This window comes from Elephas maximus, chromosome 11 (genome assembly GCF_024166365.1).
Source record: "Elephas maximus indicus isolate mEleMax1 chromosome 11, mEleMax1 primary haplotype, whole genome shotgun sequence".
Lineage (NCBI taxonomy): Eukaryota > Metazoa > Chordata > Mammalia > Proboscidea > Elephantidae > Elephas > Elephas maximus.
Genome location: NC_064829.1, coordinates 11456224 through 11476266, shown reverse-complemented (window position 1 = coordinate 11476266; position 20043 = coordinate 11456224). Strand labels below are relative to the sequence as shown.

At 41.2% G+C, this 20043-nt stretch overlaps 1 protein-coding gene and 1 long non-coding RNA gene across 8 annotated transcripts in view; both read right to left on the bottom strand.

The window, feature by feature from the left end:
- The window catches only part of PIEZO2 (piezo type mechanosensitive ion channel component 2), a 664674-nt gene that overhangs the window by 501762 nt on the left and 142869 nt on the right, over window positions 1-20043 (bottom strand). The gene's annotated exons all lie outside the window — the stretch shown is intronic.
- Window positions 4744-16727, bottom strand: LOC126085606 (uncharacterized). The gene is made up of 3 exons (XR_007519314.1): window positions 15992-16727; window positions 8422-8552; window positions 4744-7934 (listed from the first exon to the last, which is right to left on the bottom strand). It is a non-coding gene; the product is annotated as an uncharacterized LOC126085606 (long non-coding RNA).

The window sequence follows — 20043 nt, the reverse complement described above, 5'->3', positions numbered from 1 at the left end:
AGAGCATTTTTTTTTAATTATATTTTATTATGTTTTCAGTGAGGGTTTACACAGCAGTTTAGGTTCCCGTTGAACAATTTCTACACAGGTTGTTCCATGGCACTGGTTACATTTTTCACAACGTGTGAACATTCTCATTACTTTCCTTCCAGTTGTTCGTTTCCATTAGTCTAGTTTCTCTGCCCCCTTATTTTTTCATCTTTGTTATAAACTACTTGTTGACCATTTGCTCTCATAAAAGTGATTTCATAAAGGGGCACAGTACTTATGGGTGATTTTTTTGTTTTGTTTTGTTTTGAGCCAATCTGTTATTTACGTATAAGGTGACCTCAGGAGTTAGTGAAGGGGAATAGTACCAGGGAGTCCTCCACTCTCAACCAGTCCAGTAGGTTTTTTTTTTTTAATTTGAGGTGCTGTTCCACGTTTTTCTCTCATTCCATCAGGGTCTATCTATTGTGGCCCTGATTGGAACAGTCAGTAGTGGTAGCCAGGCACCATCCAGTTCTTCTGGTCTCAGGGTAGATGCAGCAGTGGTTCCTGTAGACTATATCCTGTAGGATAGTTTCTTCTTTCAGTCTTTGGTTTCCTTCTTTCTCTTTTGCTCCAGACAAGTAGAGACAAACAGTTGGATCTTAGATGGCCACTGTCAAGCTTTTAAGACTCCAGAGACTACTCACCAAACTAGGATGTAGAATATCACTTTATGAACTATATTATGCCAACTGTCTGAGATGTCCCACGAGACTATGGTCCTAATTTTTCAAATGCAGAAATCTAATCCTCTGAGGTATCTGATTATGTCTAAGAAGTATTGGTAACGGTGCCACCTATGTGCTTGATTATGTACATAAATATATGTGCATACAGTCACATAGATGTATATACAGATACATATGCATAAACCATACATACACACATATGTACATCCCTACACACATATATGCCTATATACACACATATATACTCACACATATATTTTTTAGTTGTTTTTGCTGTTGTTTCAAAATTATGTACTCCATGTTGTGATCAGTTGGTACAGAGTCGGTTTTAACACATAGCGATCCAATGTACAACAGAAAGAAACACAGCTGGCCCTGCACCATCCTCACCATCGTTGCTATGTTTGAGCCCATTGTTGCAGCCACCGTGTCAACCCATCTCGTTGAGGGTCTTCGTCTTTTTTGCTGACCCTTACCTTACCAAGCATGATGTCTTTCTCCAGGGATAGGTCCCTCTTGATAATATGTCTAAAGTATGTGAGACAAAGTCTTGCCATCCTTGCTTCCAAAGAGCACTGTGGCTGTACTTTTTCCAAGACAGACTTGTTCTTGTAGCAGTCCATGGTATATTCAACACTCTTAGCCAACACCGTAATACAAAGGCATCAGTTCTTCCTCACTCTTCCTTATTCATTGTCCAGCTTTTGCATGCACATGAGGTGATTGAAAATACCATGGCTCGGGTCAGGTGCACCTTAGTCCTCGAAGTGACATCTTTGCTTTTTAACACTTTAAAGAGGTCTTTTGCAGCAGATTTGCCCAACATAATACACATCATTTAATTTCTTGACTTCTGCTTCTATGGGCATTGATTGTGGATCCAAGAAAATGAAACCCTTGACAGCTTCAACATTTTCTCTGTTTATCATGATGTTGCTTTTTGGTCCAGTTTTGAGGATTTTTGTTTTCTTTATGTTGAGGTGTAATCCATACTGAGGACTGTAGCCTTTGATCTTCATCAGTAAGCGTTTTAAGTCCTCTTCACTTTCAGCAAACAAGGTTGTGTCATCTGCATGTTCCAAGTTGTTAATGAGACTTCCTCCAAACTTGATGCCATGTTCTCCTTCATATAGTCCAGCTTCTTGGATTGTTTCCCTTCCCTTCAGTGTAGGCTTGACCTAGTGACTCACTTTTAATGAGCACAATACCGCAAACAGGACAGGTTGTCACTTCCAAAGTTACATCGCAAAAGGACTAAGCCTCCCATCTCGGGGCCTTGCTCACTCTCTCTCCCTCAGCCACTCTGAGACAAGTCAGCCACCATGCTGTGAGTTGTCCTAGGAAGAGGCCCACATGCAAGGAGCTGATGTCTCTAGCCAGTAGCCCATGTGGACCTGAGGCATGGGTGAGCTTAGGAAGGGATCCTCCCCTAGTAGAGCTGTGGTATGACTGTATCTTCAGAGACACTGGGATTGCAGCCTTGACAGACCTGAGCCAAAGGACCCAACTAAGCCACACGGGATCCCTGGCTGCCAGAAACCACAAGATGGTAAGCGTTTGCTGTTTTAAGCCAGTAAATGTTTGAATAATTTGTATGCAGCAACTGATAATGGATATCTTAAATTTAAAAAAAATCAGGACACTGTCAACAATCCAGCTTCATTTACCTTTTGTCTGAAATGATCCCTTTGACTGACAACAATAACCAAATTGCAGGATTTTCTGCTTTACTATATACGCACGAAGTGGCTAAAAAAAAAAAAATGTTGCCATGGAATTGATTCCAACTCATGGCAACCCCATGTTGCCATGTGGACTGTGGGGTATCAGAGTGGAACTGCACTCCATAGGATTTGCAGTGGCTGATTTTTCAGAACTAGGTTGCCAGACCTTTCTTCCAAGGTGCCCTGGGTGGACAAGAATCACCAATCTTTCACCCAGCAGCAGAGCACATTAACCATTTGCACCATCCAGGGACTCATGTGACATTGCTACACAGGAGTTATACAAGCTCATGGTGTCACCACAATTTTGAGTTAGAGCCGCCTGCCACAAACAGCCAGTTCTTAAGACAGGGATAAGGTGGGTAGCAAGAACTTTATTGTATATCGATATACAGGGAACAGAGGGGAATGATTTCCCCCTAAACCTGTCTGTCTCCTCAATCTGGAGGCCAGTGGGGGTTTTAGATGGAGAAGGGGACATGGGTTTTAGGAGCTTGTGGAATGTCCATTTTTCTTCTGTGTGGCTTCGGTGGTCACGTCTCAAACATGATGATCTTTTCCTGCCATTATCCCATCAGCCCAGGGAATGTCTGGCACCATCCTGGTGAGTACTGTCCTGTTTGACAGGCTTAGATCAATATCACTTATTTTTCTACAGTCTTAGAGGAAACGCTGGTTAATTTTTAATTTTTAAAGGAATTAAACAGCAAAATCATACTTGGAGGTGGAGACAGGCTACGGAAGGAAAAATGGCAAAGGTTCTGTTCAAGATATGGCTGAGCAGCTTGTTCCAACGGGGGCTTTGAATGCCACATCTAAGTCAGTTATCCCCATCTAGGGCAAAATATGCCTTTCAACTTGGCAATAAGGCACATACAAACTAGAAAAGCCTTAGAAGGTAAATAGCAACTCCTTCATCAGGCTTGATGCTGCCTTTTTTTAGGACCTGGAGACACGTACAGTACACTCATTACTTTTCACAATGACCTATCATGTTTTCGGCTGCACAACCTCCCCCTGCGAACCCCTCAATGGACCGGCCAGTCATCTGGCGAGCTCAAGTGCAGACAGCAGCAAATCAACACCTCTGTTCTCCACCCCAAGAATTTCAGTGTCGACAGTGCAATCAAACAATGCAGATCAAGGTGTTCAAAGGAAAATAGATCGCTGCTTTAGCTAAGAAGGCACTGGAGTTTCCACTATTCCTACCTGTTTTTAGCTATCCAAAATTGTGGAAACTTCCCCAGAAGGATGACAATATTTGACTGTAATTTCCCAAACAAAAGACCTTGCCCAGACCTAGAGAAATCACAATTACAAACTGTGAAATAACAAGTTGTCAAGTGAAGTGCTTTATAAACATCAATGCTGCCATTTGGATCCTAAGAACTGGGCCTGGCCTCATTAGCGTATCTCATTTTTGAAAGATAAATGTTGGAAAAACTCTTCAAGTAGAAAAATGATAGACATGATAACTTAAAATTTACCGATACTGAAAGAGACAAAAATCTCTAGCAAACATAACATTTTTAAGTTGGCCACATGAGATTTATAAAAACACCTGTGTTGCAACACATGCATAATAATTGCCCCATTACTACAATATGATCACAGAGAGGTTTGTGCACACTTTAACCTTCTCCAGTAGCTCAGGGTAATCATTTTACATTTGAGATTACTAAAGTTACATGCTCTCAATGCTGAATTTCTAGCAAGACTTGTCCTCCCACTTCCTGCATACTAGCAAGGCCAAACAACATCCTATTACAAATGTTCTGGGAAACAATGCCTTAAATGTTTAAAACCCCCATTTCAACTAAGTGCCTTCTAAATGCGAATTACTGCCTCAAGGAGCTTAGCTAGGAAACCCTGGTGCCGTAGTGGTTAGGAGTTAAGCTGCCAACCAAAAGGTCAGCAATTGGAATCCACCAGGCACTCCTTGGAAACCCTATGGGGCAATTCTACCCTGTTCTATAGGGTCACTATGGGTTGGAATCAACTCGACAGTTACAGGTTTGGTTTGCTTTTGGTTTTAGAGCAGTAGCTATATGCTACATAGAATAAGTCACTTCACTATCTTGATAAGATGTTTCCATTAAATCAGTGATTTTAGAATTTTTTAGTTTGTTTTACATTTAATATTTTTCCTTCTGTACTCTGAAGCAATCAATCACCTTTAAAAGGATGCACTCTCAATATGCTGGTTATTTTGTAACTAAAAATAACCAAGAGAGACAGCAACAAAGTATTTACAAAGGAGCAGGAAGAAAATCCAATAATTGTAGTTTTCCTAAGGAACAAAACTATTAAAGAAGTAAGAGTGAGGAAAAAGGCAGTTACATCCTATAACACATTTTATGTTGCTGGGTGCCCTAAAATCTATTCTGGTGCATAGTGACCCTATGTGACACAGTAAAACTATCCATAGAGTTTTCTTGGCTATAATCTTTATGGAACCAGATTGCCTGTCTTTCTCCCATGGGTTCCAACTGCTGACCTATGGTTAGCTGCTGAGTGCTTAACCATTGCACCACCAACCAAAACCATAAACCAAACCCATTGCCATTGAGTTGATTCCAACTCCTATCAACCCTACAGCAGAGTTGCCCCCAAAGGGTTTCCACACCTGTAAATCTTTATGGAAGCACACTGCCACATCTTTCTCTCATGGAGCAGCTGGTGGGTTCTAACTGCCAACATTTCAGTTAGCAGCGAAGCACTTAACCACCGTACCACCAGGGCTCCTTCATTCACTTTCTAGTTGTGTAGAATTCTTTCTCCCATCATATACTGATATTTTACATCCAGTTAAAATTATAAATGCTTTAGAACAGTAGACAGTCAAGACAATATCATTCTTCCCTTTTTCTTAATCACTGACCTTGACATCCACCACACATCTAGTTCTAAAGTGTTTCCTTCAGAAATTAGTCTTTCAAGAAAGATGGCCCAGACGGTCTTCCCCACCACCGTTCAGCAGGGCAAAACCTATGCTCACGTACCTCTTCTTCTCCTGCAACACATGGTTTATGTTCTTCATGCACACTATAAGAATTTTTATATATTTGTAACAAAAGACTAAAGGAAATACTTTTCAATTAAGAAAATATTGTGCTATTACATTTACAGATAGTCCTGTCAAAGAGAGAAATTGACAGCAAGTATCATCTTTGAAAGGAGCTCTAGTGATGCAGTGGTTAAGCACCCAGCTGCTAATCAAAACGTCAGTTGTTGATACTCACCAGCCACTCAGGAGAAAGACGTGGCAGCCTGCTCTATAAAGATCACAGCTTTGGAAATCCTCTGGGCAGTTCTACTCTGTCCTATACGGTCCCTAAGAGTTGGAATTGACTCAGCGCCAATGGGTTTGGTTTTTTGGATCTTCCTTCGATTTTGGAGTTTAATTACTCAAGAAACCAAACACTCACTTTAAAAAATTTCCTGATCAAAATTAATCTGCCAGTGGCTTTTCCTTCACCAAAACCTGCAAATCCTTTCTTTCCTATTAGAAGCCAGGTTTGCTGAATTTGAATTTGAAAAGATACAGCTGAGCCCAGGGGCAGAGACCATCTTGTGACCTCAAAGAGGGAGTAAAAGAGGGAGTTGTTGTTAGGTGCCACCTAGTCAGTTCTGACTCATAGTGACCCAATGTACAACAGAATGAAACAAAACACCGTCCAGTCCTGCCCCATCCTCACAATTGTTGCTATGTTTGAGCCCATTGTTCCAGCCACTACATGGATCCATCTGGTTGAGGGTCTTCCTCCTTTTTCTTGACTTCTACCTCACTAAGCATGATGTCCTTCTCAAGGGAATGGCCTCTCCACATAACATGTCCAAAGTATGTGAGATGAAGTCTCACCATCTTCACTTCTAGGGAGCATTCCAGCTGTACCTCTTCTAAGACAGACTTGTTCCTTCTTGTGGCAGTCCATAGTATATTCAATATTTTTCAGCAATACAATAATTCAAATGCCTCAATTCTTCTTCAGTCTTCCTTGTTCATTGTCCAGCTTTCCCATGCATATGAGGCAATTGAAAATGCCATGGCTGGGGTCAGGCATACCTTAGTCCTCATGGTGACATCTTTGGTATTTAACACTTTAAAGAGGTTTTTTGCAGCAGATTTGCCCAGTGCTTTGATTTCTTGACTGCTGCTTCCATGGGCATTGATTGTGAATCCAAGTAAAACTAGATCCTCAGCAACTTCAATATTTCCTCCGTTTATTATGATGTTGCTTATTGGTCTAGTTGTGAGGATTTTTGTTTTCTTCATGTTGAGGTTTAATTCATACTGAAGGCTGTAGTCTTTGATTTTAATCAGTAAGTGCTTCAAGTCCTCTTTGCTTTCAGCAAGCAAGGTTATGTCATCTGCATATCACAGGTTGTTAATGAGTCTTCCTCCAATCTTGCTGCCATGTTCTTCTTTATATAGTCCAGATTCTGGGATTATGTGCTCAGCATACAGATTGAATAGGTAGGGTGAAAAGATATAACCCTGACACACGCCTTTCCTGATTTTAAAACATGCAGTATCCCCTTGTTCTGTTCAAACAACTGCCTGTTGGTCTGTCTACACGTTCCACATAAGCACAGCTAACCCATTAAAAACCCACTGCCGTCGAGTCAATTCCAACTCATAGCGACCCTACAGGACAGAGGAGAACTGCCCCATAGAGTTTCCAAGGAGCACCTGGTAGATTCAAACTGCTGACCAGTTAAGTGTTCTGGAATTCCCATTCTTTGTAACGTTATCCATAATTTGTTAGGACCCGCACAGTTGAATGCCTTTGCACAGACAATAAAACGAAAGTAAACACCTTTCTGGTATTCTCTGCTTTCAGCCAAGATCAATCTGACATCAGCAACAATAACCCTCGTTCCATATCCTTTTCTGAATCTCGTAGACTTCTTAATATTTCAACTCAAGGCTTAAATTTTTTCTCCTGTTCTTTTAGCCTGAGAAATGCAGAGCATGCTCTTCCCTTCTCGTCTCCTAACTCCAGGTCTTTGCACATTTCATTATAATATTTTGTCTTCTTGAGTCATCCTTTGAAATCATCTGTTCAGCTCTTTTACTTCATCTTTTCTTCCATTTGCTTTAGCTATTCTATGTCAGTTTGTCATACTGTGGTGGCTTTCGTGTAGCTGCAACACTGGAAGCTATGCCACTGGTATTTCAAATATCAGCAGGGTCACTTGGACAGGTTTCAGCAGAGCTTTTGGACTACAGCAGACTAGGAAAAAGGACCTGGTGGTGTACTTCTGAAAAATTTGACCAGTGAAGGCCTTATGGATAGCAGTGGAACACTGAGTGATAGCGTGTGGAAAGATGAGCCCCTCAGGTTGGAAGGAATTCAAAATATGACTAAGGAAGAGCTGCCTCCTCAAAGTAGAGCCAACCTTAATTACGTGAATGGAGGCAAGCTTTCAGGACGTTCACTTGCTGATGAAGCACAACTCAACATGAGAATAAACAGCTGCAAACATCCTTTAATGATCACAATGTGGAATGAATGAATCAAGGAAAATTGGAAGTTGTCAAAAATTAAAAGGAACACTTGAATATCAATATCCTAGACATTAGTGAGCTGAAATGGGCTGGTACTGGTCATTTTGAATCAGATAATTATATGGTCTTCTATGCTGGGAATGAGAAATTGAAGAGGAACAGCATTGCATTCATTGTCGAAAAGAATATTTCAAGATCTATCCTCAAGTACAATGCTGTCAGTGATAGGATAATACCCATAAGTCTACAAGGAAGACCAGTCAATATGACTATTATTCAAATTTATGCACCAACCACTAACGCCAAACATGAAAAAATTGAAGATTTTTACCAACTTCTCCAGTCTGAAATTGATCAAACATGCAACCAAGATGTACTGATAATTACTAGTGATTTGAATGAAAAAGCTGGAAACAACGAAGAAGGATTGATAGTAGAAAACATGGCCCGGTGATAGAAAGGATACAGAAGATTGCATGACAGAATTTTGCAAGACCAACAACTTATTCATTGCAAATACCTTTTTCAACAACATAAATGGCAACTATAAATGTGGACCTCGCCCGATGGAATACACAGGAATCAAATCAAATATATCTGTGGAAAGAGATGATGGAGAAGCTCAATATCATCAGTCAGAACAAGGCCAGGGGCCAACTGCAGAACAGACTGTTATGGATTGAATTGTGTCCCCCCAAAATATGTGTCAATTTGGCTATTTTATGATTGTCTAAAGTATTGTGTGATTATCTACCATTTTGTCATCCGATGTGATTTTCCTGTGGGTTGTAAATCCTACCTTTATGATGTTAATGAGACAGGGTTAGAGGCAGTTATGTTAAAGAGGCAGAACTTAATCTACAAGAATAGGTTGTGTCTTAAATCAATCTCTTTTGAGATATAAAAGAGAAGCGAGCAGAGAGACCGGGGTATCTTATACCACCAAGAAAGTAGTGCCAGAAGAGCGCATCCTTTGGACTCGGGGTCGCAGTGCTGAGAAGCTCCTTGACCAGGGAAGACTGATGACAAGGACTTTCCCCCAGAGCTCACAGAGAAAAAAAGACTTCCTCTGGAGCTGGCACTCTGAATTTGGACTTCTAGCCTCCTAGACTGAGAAAGAATAGCTTTCTCTTTGTTAAAGCCATCCAATTGTGGTATTTCTGTTGTAGAAGCACTAGATAACTAAGACACAGACCATTAATTGTTCATATGCAAGCTCAAGTTGAAGCTGAAGCAAATTTAAACAAGTCCACAAGACCCAAAGTATGACCTTGGGCATATGCCAACTGAATTTAGAGACCATCTTGAGAACAGATTTGACACATTTAACATTAATGACCAAAAACTAGATGAGTTGTGGGATGACATCAAGGACATCATGCATGAAGAAAGCAAAAAGGTCATTAAAAAAAAGAGTGAAGGCTGGGTTCAATCAATCATGTTAAGATTAGTCAACAGTTTATCTTCTATACTTCTACCTTCTTTTTAAGCCTCATTGCACCTAGCTTTTTTGAATTACTAGTTTTTTCTAGAATCAAAATGGTCTCCTATATGCATATAGAATAACTGCTCAGAATAAACTTTATATTTAAATTTAATTTAGTTTTAATTATTTTTAACAGTCCTTATATTTTAACATTACATTTTTATCCAGAGGTATATGAAAGTTGACATTCTTTCAATAAGTTTGTCAGTATAGCATTGAATCTCTATTGGGCATGTATTCCTCACACTTGAAGAAATAGAAATGCTATAGCAAAAAGCTAAAAAAATAAAGAGAATTACTATAGTGTATATTAATTTCATTATAGAAATTGAATAAAAGAATATAGTTTTTAGAATAATGCCCCAAAGAAAACAACATTTTAACAAGGCAATAAATTACAAGGACTTAGAATCAAACTTTATTTTCAGAAAATCATAACCACTAATTTATTAACAAATTTTTAAGTCAATCTAAGGAAAAATTTGGTGAAATCATCTTACTAATAAAGGAAAAAAGCCTTTGATCTGAGTTTTCTAGTTTTTCCAAAAACCTGAGATATTATCTGTAAAATAAGTTGGACCAGATGACTACTATGACCCTAGCTGATTTTTTGGCCTTGTAAAGTTTAAAAATGCATTGTTTTTTAATTATTTCAAAAAGGTAGAATTCTATTTTCTAGTTTAACATATATATACATATACAAATGATCAAATATTAGTAACAGGATTAAAAGTTTAACTGAATTTTCCAAACTCTGATTTTAGAGTTTGCATAAAATAAAATTTAATGAAAGAACAGTACTATGGATTTTTTTCTCCTTTAAAAATGCCTTTTAATATGTTACTATTTTCCCACTTTATCCATATAAAGTTATTGTATTTGAAGCCTAGATCCTTATGCTCAAGCTCAACCCTATTCACGCTATAGAACTGCCCTCTGGTCTGAAAGAAAAGCACCCAGGATTGTCTCCCCTAGCTGCAAATGAGGAAAGAGTTTTTACGCTATTACATAATTTCTTAAATTATCTGAAAATTTATATTAGAAGTTAGATCTATTTCCTTCTGAGTATGAACAGCCCTGTATTTAAACCCATATTAAGCCTAACCAAATTAAGGCTGGCTGTCTTACCATGGTGATGAGTAAGAAGTTAGGTGGGTTGGTGGAGGTTGAGGAAAGGTCAAATGCTGGGGGTGGGTGCTTGCCGACCCCCCTTAAGGTGCTTTCTTGTCTACTGATGAGACAGTGGGTACAGACCAGGAGACTAAAGACTAGCACCTCACGGCTCCCTAGGGTTTGTTAACATGGTGCCCATGGGTTTGGAAGTTATGGGGGTTACCAACCACCCTCACTGGCACTTTTATTCTCCTGTGGCGAATACACTTTTAACTTAATCTTAATTAACTTTTGTATAATTCAGCAATTTATAAAAGTGTCAATTACTTCAGCTTTCCGCTAGTCCATCATTAGCAGACCGGCGAAGAACATATTTCAGTTTTTCTAGAAATAATCATAATTAAGCTGGAATCTGTAAAGACTGCTCTTTAGGAGTTCAAAATTAATGCAACAGAGAATCCCTGATGGAGCAGGACAGCAGTGGGATGCAGACCTCAAATTCTCGTAAAAAGGCCACACTTAATGGTCTGACTGTGACTAGAAGGACCCTGGAGGTAATGGTCCCCAGACCTTCTGTTAGCCCAAAACTGGAACCATTCCCAAAGCCAATCTTTCAGACAGGGATTGGACTGGACTATAAGACAGAAAATGATACTGGTGAAGAGCGAGCTTCTTGGCTTAAGTAGATACATGAGACTATGTGGGCAGCTCCTGTCTGGAGGAGAGACGAGAAGGCAAAGGCGGGCAGGAGCTGGCTGAATGGACACGGGGAATACCGGGTGGAGAGGAGGAGTGTGCTGTGTCTCGCTAGGGGGAGAACAACTAGGAGTACACAGCAATGTGTATATAAATTTTTGTATGAGAGACTGACTTGATTTGTAAACTTTCACTTCAAGCACAAGAAAAAAGTAAAAAATCAGGATATTTCAAAAAAAAAAAGAGTTCAGCATTTATTTTCCCCATTAAAAACATTGTTTTTTAAAATCAGAGAGTTGAATGTCTCTCATGGTGAATTTTACACCAAATTTTTAAATTCCAGTTTGTCCAGTTTTTTATTTTTAATTAACTCTAAAATGACCTCTTTTGTAATTTTCCCAAAGGTTAAGTTCTCTTCTTAATATATAAACAAATTCCACTAGAACTCGATTTTTTCATCACTGATCCTCTGAAAAACCTAGGGGAAATGCCTAGAATGCTAATGATAAAGCAAAGTCCCTTGCTGGGCTTCAGTACTTTGGCTTGTCTGTGCCATAGTTGGTTTCAAGAGCTTAACCTCAGAGACTCATAGAGATTTCAAATCTGGAAAATTACCCCTCCATTAGGTTGAACTATTGACCATGATGGCTTCAGATAACAAAAACGGTTAAATATTAACAAGTTCATATGGCTCAAAACAATAATTTGGGCCTGACTAACTGGACTGTGCTACACAGTTGAGAATAAAAGTCATTTTCATTTTCAGAAATAAATGAGTTGCAATCCCGCCTGTTCTCTGGCATTCATATGCCTCCCACATATTCATCTCTAAGCAACTGGAGACAGCTATGGAAAAAGGGAGGACGGCAAGGGCCAAAAAGTACTTATCCCGGGGGGGGTGTGCGAGTATGCACATATGTGTGCACTTGTGAGTGCGTGTGTGTGTGCGCACACGCTTTACATAGGCAGCAGAGGCTTTTTAATAACAGAGCTAATTTACTGCCTGCCACAGTTTCCATCTTTCAAGAACTTAGTAAAAATAGATATTTTGTAGGCTTTTACTGCAAGCTGTAGAACATATATTGTTCTTGGCAGCATCCTCCTTGGACTAATGTATGCGTCAGCATGAAGAGAAATCGATTCAGCTAGCTGTAATAGAGCCACATGTCTTCCGTCTTCAGCACAAGATGTTGGCCAAACTTCTATTTTGTTTAACAACTAAAACAGTGGGAAACAGATTAAAAATAGTTTTTATCTTGATAAATTTACTTAGTTTGCTTGCTTTCTCCTGTGAACACCTTCTCAAACACACATGGAGCCATCGCAATTCCTTTCAAGTACTTCTGTTGCTAGATAAGTAGACACACATTTTATGGCATGGATTCAACCTCTCAATGTTTCTGGGGTTTATACTTTTGATACCATACTAATGAGAACCAGCCGTTGACCAAATGTGAAATCCTTGCTCCCCAAACACCTAAAATAGCAAGGAGCTGGACTAATGCCTCAAAATTAGACTCTTCCTCCAGATCTCTTTGCTCAGTCGTTGCTAACTCAGCACCTCTAACCTTGCATTTAATCTTTTCCTCATTACTTTGAATGGTAATCACACACAAAGTCCTGAGAATGGAGTGGGGCGAAAAAGGAGGCCTTGCCGTTAACAAACTGAAGATGCATTTAGAGCTTGCCCCAGCCTCACCCTGTCTCCATGCTCCTGGTCTTCTCTCTCATTGCCCTTCCTCTCAGCAGACACCACATCCTCCTGCCTTTGGAGACTGTTGATAATTGCCGTTGAGTCAGCTCTGACTCGTGGCAGCCCCAGGTACAACAGGATGAATTGTTGACTGGTCCTGCACCATTTTCATGGTCATTGTTATGCTTGTTTATTGCTGTTGCCACTGTGTATTTCAAATGCCTTCTAATCTAGGGGGTATATCTTCCAATACAACATCAGACAATATTTTGTTGCAATTCATAGGGTTTTCATTGGCTAATTTTCAGAAGTAGATTATCAGATCTTTCTTCCTAGTCTGTCTTAGCCTGGAAGCTGAGCTGAAACCTGTCTGCCACGGGCAACCCTACTGGTACTTGAAATACTGACGACATAGCTTCCAGCATCATAGCAAAATGCAAGCCACCAAAGTACAACAAACTGACAGAGGCATGGGCTATAAAGTTTATGGCAGCTTAAAAACTTACTGGTAGGCTGCTTTATTCAGAGAATTAGAATAACTGCTCCAGTAATGGTGTTGAACTCACTTAAGGTGTTTTCATCAGCTCACTGAGACATTTTCTGACTTTTAGTCAACTGGAGAAATCTATTCTAGGATCGCCTAAATGTCCTGGCACAGATGACATTTTATATTCCTGACCCATTTATGCTCTGTATCTACTAAATGACCCATAATGTTTCAGAACTTTCCCCATCACCCCCCAAAATGAGGCTGCTTTGGTATCAAAGTATACCTCCAAAAAGTTAAGTCAACAGCCTTCCTCACAGTCATTATGGGGCCGTGCTGGATGGTTTGAATCCAAATACTCTAGAGGTTGGGTTACCCACGTAAATGTCTTTGCTAGGTCAACTGACACATTTTCTTTGGGGCGCAGGGACATTGCAGAAACCTGCCACTTTTGGCCTACCTCCTGAAAAAGTTCAAGCAACAGTGTGCTTCCTTGAACATATCTCCAATTCCAGCCATACTCCCCTTAACCATTCCCCACACATGTACACTTAAAAAAAATTTTTTTTTTACCAGGCCCTAAACCATTTTGGGACTAGGACTATTTCCTATTTGTTACTAAATTTTCTATGTCTTTTTCCATTTCTGAACATAATAAGCATTCAGTAAATATTTACTGAAAGTATAAAAAAATCCCCAACTCTTTGCCAAACTTTAATGCTCCCTGTCCAATTGTGTATCCTAAATTCCTAAACACTCTTCAAATTGGCTCAAACGTTTGTCTCCTCCCTGAGAATGCCCTCATAACCCCAATCAAAAGTCATCTTTTCTGAATTATATATACGTGTGTGTGTGTGTGTATATGTGTGTATATATATATCAGCAGTAAGGAGTCTTGGGTGGAGAAAGGCCTGGCGATCCCTTCTTAAAAAATCAGCCATTGAGAACCCTATGGAGCACAGCTCTACTCTGCACACGTGGGGTCATCGGGAGGCAGAATTAATGCTATGGCAACTGTAACAACAAGGGATTGCTTCAATCACGATTGTTACACAACGGAATCCTCTGCAGCTATCACAGAGAAAAGCCATCACATCTGACCAAACGGTGTGACTGTTCAATAGCTTTCACTTAAACAGCGCCAAATAGATTATTCTTATTCAAATAAATTGAATAGTCTTCAATCTGGTGAACACAATGACTGGCAACAGCAACAACGTTGAAAAGGAATAAGATGAAAGTCTCTGTTGGAAAAAATATTATTTGAGTAGTAATTTCCTCTCAGGCATCCAGTAAGAGCAAAAACTAGAGACCTCTGGAGCCTTGACCACCTCTCTGCCACAAAGAAGTTAAGCTCCAGGGAGCTCCCCCTGGAAGAAAAAGGTGATTGAAGCTAAAACTCCGAGCCTGAACCATATTTTCCTTACAAATGAATTTCAGTGCAAATTCTTCTTCACCACAAGCAGCTCTCTGAGGCTCTGGTCAACTTTGAAGGGGTAGAAAGACATTTATTAACCATATATATTATACAAAGAAAATGGGGAAATATACGTTCCAAAACCCATCTTCGGCAAACATTGAGCTTCACAGCATGACTCCTACTTGGCAGCAACTAGAAAAGAAAATCAAAATTTTAATCCACCAAAGCTGTGTTAAGCAAATCCATTACTATCCCTAGCCTCAGCTTCCCTTCCTCTCTAATGCTGCTAACTGGAGCTCTGTCAGAAGTATGTAAGTGTACATGGGAGAAGCTAAAATGACTTACTGACCTCCCAAGCCCCTCTGGGCACCTCTGGCTTGTGGGCCTGAGTTCCCAACTCAGCTGTGCTGACCCAGGAGCAAGGCTGCCATGTCTATCTTGGGGTTTGGAAATAAATTGCTGCATGCAGAGGCAGGAAGGGAATGCTGCAAACTGAGAGCAAAAGATTTCCAGCTGACCATTTTAACATGATCACACCCTTCTGGACCCCTGGCTTTGTTGTTCAGTTAAAAGCAGGGAGGAACTTGTAAAAGCCAAACTTAAACAATTTTGGGTAAGTCACACAATGGCAAACAATCAAGCACTTACTAAGAACTAGCACTGTAAGTCCATCAAAGATTTCATATGAATAACTTAGTTAGAGGGCAAGTTCTAACTATCTTGTATTTGATGTACACATTCACGAGGGTAGCCTTTCTTTGGCACAACTGAATCCTGAAGAGCAAATAATTCTAATTTTCTCAGAAGAGGAACTGAAGCTTTTTTTCGTTTGTTTTTTTCCTCCTCAGTTATCATCTGGAACCTGTTAACTGTGTAGCAGATTGCCTAAAAATACAACCTGGAAACCAGAAGAAGGCAAGCCCCAGCCTTTTCTCTAGTCAGCTCTAGAACTCCACCTTGGAGCATCAAAGCCCCTCTCCCCAAGGCCTCTTCCAGACTGTAAGAATGGGGACGTTTCAAAGGAAAAAGACCACAACTGGATGCTAGCAAATCATATTAAACACGTATGTGAGGATGTAGGGATGTCAAAACCCATTTCATGAATGAAACCTGTGGCCTATAAATCACAGAGGGCACTGACCTCCAAGAGCAGCCTTTACGGCCATTACTTTTACCCTCCAGCCTCTCTGCAGGCTGGCCAATGCTTGCTCCAGATGCAGCCTCAGCTTCACAAAGTGAGGGCCCAGGACACGTGCTCCCTCTGGTCTCTTCTCACCTACCCAGCAGTGGTGTAAGGGCAGTCTTCTTGCTTAAGCAAACAAAAACACACTAATTTTACAAATGAAGCTTATAAGGCAGAAGGACTTACATGGTTTAACTTTATCTCATGTTCAGCTACTCTAAAGAGCTGATTTGTTGAGTTTTATCACAAAATGAAAATATCTGTATTTGTGTAGTAGCTAGCACCAGGATTTCTCTTAGAAAAGAAACTGTGTCTGGAAATTTTCCTTGATCCATTCTTGGAGTGGAGCCCTGGTGGCGCAATGGTTAAGAGCTCAGTTGCTAACCAAAAGGTCAGCAGTTCAAACCCACCAGCCGCTCCTTGGAAATCCTATGGGGCAGCTCTACTCCATCCTCTAGGGTCGCTATGGGTTGGAATCAACTCCACAGCAACGGGTATTCCTGGAGCAGCAGGGAGACTTCCAGGAGTCAGGTTAGGGGATAAGGCTATCTGTGGCTACAAAAAAGGAGAGGAGAGAAGAAGAGGGAGAAAAAGGCCATGGTCAGGAGAAGCCACTGGCATGGTACAGAGTCAGGACATGGTGAAGCTTCTCCCCGTGGCCACAGAAAAACTGAAAAGCCTAAAAATACTGGACTCAGGAAGTGATGGTGGGAGTGCATGGAGAGGCCAAGCTTTGTGCTCAGTTTTGTGCCAGGCATCAGTAAAGGGGACAGACATAGGTGCAGAAAGCCCAGGGCAGGAAGACTTTGGGGATTTGCAGGACTCACACAGCACTCGGGGTCTCACAAGTCAGCAGGCACTGGGCTGAGGGGACAGGAAAGCTCTGAGTGACAGCTAGCTCTATGTCTGCTTGATACCAAACCAGCCAAGCTCCTACTTCATTTGATTAAAAGTCAGTTCAGGTGAAGGTGGAGCAAGATGGCAGCATAAGTAGTTGCACACCCTAAACCCTCAATTATTATAAGAGAAAACAAGCAACTATTGAAAAAAATCGATAGTCTCAGAACTCAGGACATCAGATAGATGACTGCAGGAACAAAGGAAATACTGAATGGAGTACACCCACTCCTTATTTATCAACATTGTTAGGTTCCAAAGATCAGGTCGTTACGCAAAAATCGGTGTTAGGTGAAAATGGAGAATTTTTTTTTTTCTGTTTTCACACCACCCTATTTTTTTTATTTAGAAAATATGACCATAGAAATAATAACAGCTAAGATTTGCTGATGTGCTCATCACCGTGACAAGCCCAAACCCAAAAACCAATCCCACTGCCATGGAGTTGATTCCGACTCATAGCGGCCCTACAGGACAGAGTAGGACCGCCCCACAGAGTTTCCAAGGAGCACCTGGTGGATCTGAACTGCCGATCTCTTGGTTAGCAGCTGTAGTACTCAACCACTACACCACCAGGGTTTCCGTGACAAGTCCAGTTATGGATTATTCCTCTGTGGAGAAGGAGGCTTGAAGGAGACAAAGCTGGATAAAGCCTGGCTCTGTGACCAGAGGGCCCATGGCTTAACCACTTCACCTTCCTCCAGTGCTGGGTCAGAGCTTCCCTCCTGGAGCCTCCTCCAGGACTCCCCTCCCACCCATGCAAGCTTTGTGTTCATGATCTGGAGCCTGTTGTGCCCTCTGGGCCTGACGAGTCATGAGGCTAGGGGCTTTCTGCCTGGCTGTGCATCTAGCCCTACTAAGGTGGAGGCTCCAGGCCCAGTTAGGTCACTTTGGGATGTTATTAAACTTGCATGCATTTCTTCCAAACACCCACTCTGATGCCTCTTTCTTTTCTCCCTTCCCATCTGTCATGGATTGAATTGTGTACCCCCAAAATATGTGTTAACTTGACTAGGCCATGATTCCCAGTATTGTGTGATTGTCCACCATTTTGTCATCTGATGTGATTTTCCTATGTGTCGTAAATCCTACCTCTATGATGTTAATGAGGCAGGATTAGAGGCAGCTGTGTTAATGATACTGGACTCAATCTACAAGATTAGGTTTTATCTTTAGTCAATCTCTTTTGTGATATAAAAGAGACAAGTGAGCAGAGAGACGGGGGCGGGGCCTCACACCACCAAGAAACAAGAGCCAAGAACAGTGTGTCCTCTGGACCTGGAGTCCCTGTGCTGAAAAGCTCCTGCATCAGGGGAAGACTGATGACAAAGACCTTCCCCCAGAGCTGACAGAGAGAGAACGCCTTTCCCTAGAAGTGGTGTCCCTGAATACAGACTTCTAGCCTCCCAGACTGTGAGAGAATAAAGGACACCACAAGAAGGGAAGGCTGAGCAGGCAGACCTAAGAAGGGGTGGCTTGGTCCACCACAGGCCTGATGCCACAGGAGTCCTTGAAGGGAGCAGCATACAGAGTGTAGTACAGCTCAGACTTTGTGAACAGCCCAGCCCCAGAGAACACAGCTCAGGCAACAACAACGGAGCAGGGAGACCCAAGAAAGGGCTGGAGGCCTGGAACTGTCTACATCCCAGGAAGAAGCAGCATAAGAAGCAAAGTGCAGCTCACACTTTGTGAACAGCCAGCTTCCAGAGAAGGCAAATGAGCAGCAAGACCTGGGGCAGAGCAACTTGGCAAGCATAGGGCAAGCTTGAGTTCCCAAACACTCAGGCTCAAGACAGCATGGTTTGGTGAGCACAACCCAAAGTGGGGTCACTGTAGGTACCAAAACGAAGCAATGAGGTGAGCTCAGGCAGGCCTACAGTTCATGAACAGTGAAGACAAATGGTAAATTGTCAACAGCTGCCACTTCCAAGGTTGGACTCTGAGGTTGCCGTGGCACAGCCAACATTTTTGGAAGAGGAGTCTTGGGGTACACCTGCAACAGCTACAGCTCCTGGGTGGGAGGTCTAGTGATGGAGTTGCATGGCTGAGGGGACAGGATGGGGGATTGTGATGACCTATCAGAGACAGCCAATATTCTGAAATAGGGGGCTGGTGCTACAGGGGCATAGCCAGTGTACCTGGGGGTAGGATCTGGAGCTGGAGTAATATAGTCAGGATCCTCAATATCTTGAGCGAAGGTGATCACAACAAGTGCCACAAACCACAGAGTTGGATGCTGAAGTGTCCTCTTACTCAGGGCACCTACATGTGAAAGAGTGATAGCCGATGCTCCTGGGCAAAGGAGCTAATAGGAAAGGGACAGTAGCAGGTGCATCCCAATGAAGAGTCTGGAGTTGAAGCAGAGAACTATAACCTGCAATAATTTAAAGTAGTGATAATAATAAAATAATAAGGAAGCAAACCAGACATAAGGGGAAGAGTTTAATCTCCAGAGTCACCATGGTACAATATCTTAATGTCTCAATTACAACCAACAATCATAAAGCATATGAAGAGCTAGGAAAGAATGGGCCATATAAAAGACAAAAATAGTGGGACAGAAACTGTCCCTGAGGAAGAACAGATAACAAAATCACTAGAAAAAGACTTTAAAGAAGAATTATTAAGCATACTTTAAAGTAGAATTATTAAGAACTAAAAAAAAAAAAAAAAAAAGGAAATCAGAAAAATGATCTAAGAAAAAAATAAAAATTTCAATCCCAGTGCCGTCGAGTCGATTCCTACTCTCATAGTGACCCTACAGAACAGAGTAGAACTGCCCCATAGAGTTTCCAAGGAGCACCTGGTGGATTCGAACTGCCAACCCTTTGGTTAGCAGCCGTGGCAGAGAAATGAAAAAAAAAAAAAAAACAGTAATACTGGAGCTGAAAAACACAGTAATCAAAATGAACATAGTCTGAAAGGGCTTAGAAGCAGATCTGAATTGGCAGAAGAGAGAATTAGTGAACTTGAAGATTGAGCAATTGAGATTGTTCAGTTTGAAGATTAAAAGGAAAAAAAGAGTGAAGAAAGATGAACACTCGAACAGATCTGTGAGACACTACCAAGTGGAATAATAAATGCATTGTGGGAGTACCAGAAGAGGAAGAGAG